Source organism: Fukomys damarensis, unplaced genomic scaffold, assembly GCF_012274545.1.
Source record: "Fukomys damarensis isolate Sample0158 unplaced genomic scaffold, DMR_v1.0_HiC HiC_scaffold_8, whole genome shotgun sequence".
Taxonomy (NCBI): domain Eukaryota; kingdom Metazoa; phylum Chordata; class Mammalia; order Rodentia; family Bathyergidae; genus Fukomys; species Fukomys damarensis.
In genome coordinates, this window is record NW_022900920.1 from 4,617,205 (window position 1) to 4,620,749 (window position 3,545).

Sequence of the window (3,545 nt, forward strand, 5' to 3'; positions counted from 1 at the left end):
TTGCAGAACAAGTTGCTCACAATCCAAGATTTTACTGTACTCAACTTCCGCTCCCTTTATCCTTCCACATGGGGGAGGGGAAAAAACCAATTTCATCCCTGTCCCATTGAAAAGGACAGGGTGTGAATGAGCCCCTACAGCTGAGCTCTGAAACAATCCCAGCCCACTCCTACATACATCCCCTACCCAAGCCCAGGAATAATGACCACTCGGCTAAGAGGCCACACAACTGCCCCACCTGCTAAGTCATAACATCTGCTGCTGTTGCTGTGGCATCTGTTGCCACTGCTCAGCCATTCTCTCTCCCACAAACTCAAGCCCCTCACTTTGTGTTACCCCACCTAAGCCTGTCCCAATAACCCCTATCCTATTCATAAAAGAGCCAGCTCAATAAGCTGCACTTAGAGTCTCCTTCCTTTGAAGTTACTCCAGAAGGTCCCACCTGGAACCCCCAAACTCAGGCTCGCCTGTGTTCTTTACTGGGTTATCGCTGTTTACTAACAGCTTATCAATGACATGACTGTCTATAAAGAAAATCAGAAAAAATCATCATCAACAACAAAAACTCCTGGAGGTAATAATTATGGCAAGATTGGAAGATATAAAGTTAATGTGCAAAAGTCAACCACTTTCCTATATATCAGCAATGAACAGTGGACTTGATATTAAAAGCAATACCACTTACATTGGTGCCCCCAAAATGATATATGCAGAAATAAAAATGAAATTTGTACAGACCTAGACAAGGGAAACTCTGATTAAAGAAATCAAAGAAAAGCTAAATAAATTGAGAAACATTTCATGTTCATAGGTAGGAAAACTCAATATTGTCACCAGTCAGCTCTACTCAAGTTGCTCTATAAATTCAAAACAAATCTAATAATCCTAGTGAGGTATTTTATTAATACTGAGAAACCTATTTAAAAAGTTTATATGGACAAACAAAAGATCCAGAATAGTGAATGTAATACTGAAGGAGAACAAAGCTAGGGGGCTAATCTGACCTTACTTTAGCTTCCTATGAAGGTAGGAGAGTTGGAAGCCTCTTTTCGCAAGGAGTAGGGGCCTTAGTCAGGCCTGGGGGCCAAGATCAGCCTTTGAGCATCATTGCCAGAAAGCCACAGATGGGTAGCTTTGCTTCCTAACGCAGACATTTGTAGAAAAAAGTGTGGCAATGGCAAGAGATAGATAAATACAACAAAGCCCCCAAATAGACCCACACAAATACAGTCACTAGAGCAGAGGCAATACGATAGAGAAAAGGTTTTTTAAATAAGTGATGGTAGAGCAACTGGACATCCTTGGGCCACAGCCCCTAAAGTCTACAGACACTAACTTCACACAACTTTCATAAACATTAACTCAAAATGGATCATAAAGGCCAGGGATTTAGCTCAGTGGTTCTGCCGCCTGCCTCACAAGGACCTGAGTTCGATCCTGGGTACCAAAAAAAACTGGATCATAGACTTAATTGTAAAATGCAAACTTTACATTTAAAACATTTACATTTGATAAACACTTAATGACTCCATGCTTTGTGAAAAAATACTTTTAGGCTAGACTCTGGGACTGTTGCTATGAAAGAGAGGCAAAGAAAGCCCTGTCCTTTCAAAGAGCAGGATGGTTGGACAAAAAACAAAACAAATCCATAATATATACATACATTATATACTTATTTATACATATATGATATATATACATATATCATATATGTTGTACCTTAGTATTGTAAATGCTATGTGAAAAATAATGCAAGGAAAGGCAAAATAAAGACATTTTCAAAAAAGGCTTTACTTTTTAGAGCACTCATTTTCATAGCAAAACTGAGCAGAAAATACAGAGAATAGCCATATAAGCCTTAATTTGTTACTATTAAACTTTACATTTAAAAACTCCTGGACAATAATGAGAGAAATTTAGGTGCCCCTGGATATGGCATAAGTTTCTAGAAATATCAAAGGCTTAAGCTGTGAAAAAAAAAAAAAAAAAAAAAAGAGAGAAATTGGGGGAAGATGGTTTAGTAGCAAGCAGCAGAGCAATCTCCAAGACTTGGTGTCCTGACACTGGAATACAGCGGCCCAAAGAGGAGAAGGAAGAAACTGAGTCACCAGGACCCTGGAAAAATCTGAGGTTTGAATGGAAGTCCACAGGGAGAGTGAAGAGAGCGACTTCAATGAAGAGGAAGGAATCAGCAAGCAGCACTCTCTCCCAGAGCCCAGACCTTTGGCCAGAGAATGGCGGGCCGAACTTGTGGACGAATAGCAACTAGTGACGACGTCAGAGGCCTCCACAGAGAGATGCACAGGTGGACTCAGCTGACTGCTGTGGCTGGTGAGTTGTCTGGGTCCAGACCTCACCCAGGAGAGAGCAACTGGCTGGTAGCCTTCTTGGAGAGGAGCCTATTGAGCTCAGAACTCAGAGCAGCTGTGGGCTGACCGCATCTAGTGGCTCCTGGTACCTTGGTGCACGTGCTGAGTTCAAGAGCAAGAGTGAAAGTCAGGAAACAGAGTTCAAACTGGCAGGAGACACATAGACTGTTGTAGGCTCAAGGGATCTGGTTTCAGCCGCATAGCCAGAAACTCGCCTGAAATTCAGAGGAAGAAAAGGGGCAGACTGGCTGGAAGTATCCACAACCCCACTGAAAAGCTGTAGCTAGACTGCTGGGATTAATCAATTTGGCTCTGGATTCTTTATGGCCATATTGCCTACCAGTGACAAAGAGACACACCTTCAATTCGTTTTGTTTTTTTTCTTTTTGTCCTCCTTTCTGGTTCTTGTTTTGCTTTTTCTTGACTGTTTGAACAAGGTTTATAGTTTGTTTGTTGTTGTTGTTCTGTTTTTTGTTCTTGGTTTTTTTTCCTTTTCTTTTTCACATCTGTCTTCTCTGCAATCTTCCTAAAGTTTATTTTCCAGCCTTGCTTCTGATCACTTCCTCTTCCTCTATTTCTAGTTTTTACCCCTTAACCTTTTTAAAATCTTCTCCCCTGAGGGTAAATTTGCCATATTGAGGGTTTATTTATTGTATACAATTTTCAGATTCCTTGTTCCAAATTTTGTTATATAACCAAATCTAGTTCATATGGTTCAAGGTAGCAAATTAATAGTTACCGTGGTTTGTCATTTTTCTAGGCTGTATTTGATGCTATTGTTATTATAGATTGTACTGCTTTAACCAAAGTGACATAATTGTGCTAATTACTTGTTTCTCCTGGTATATCAAGAATGAGATTGCCTAAGGGTCTTAAAAAAAAACAAAAATCCTTATGCCAGTGACAAAGAACTGGCAGCTGGGCTAAGGAGAAACATCTGATCCCCAATAAATTAAAGAGGTAGGATCTTGGGCTGGGGATTTAGCTCATTGTTTCCAGAGCCTGACTTGTAAGCGCAAGGACCCAAGTTCGATCCCCTGTACTAAAACAAAACAAACAAACAAACAAAAAGGTAGCATGCAACGTACTCAAAAACAAAAAGTGAGCTATACCTGGAAGGTGCTTCTTAGGAGTAGCCATTTCCTAAGAGTTCTGAAAACTGGAAATAAAGCTACT

General features: G+C 40.4%; 1 non-coding gene across 1 annotated transcript; it reads left to right on the forward strand.

Annotated features, from left to right (window-relative positions):
• The first annotated feature begins 1,040 nt into the window (after positions 1-1,040).
• Positions 1,041-1,156, forward strand: LOC117285353. The gene has a single exon (XR_004516352.1).
• Positions 1,157-3,545: the final 2,389 nt, after the last annotated feature.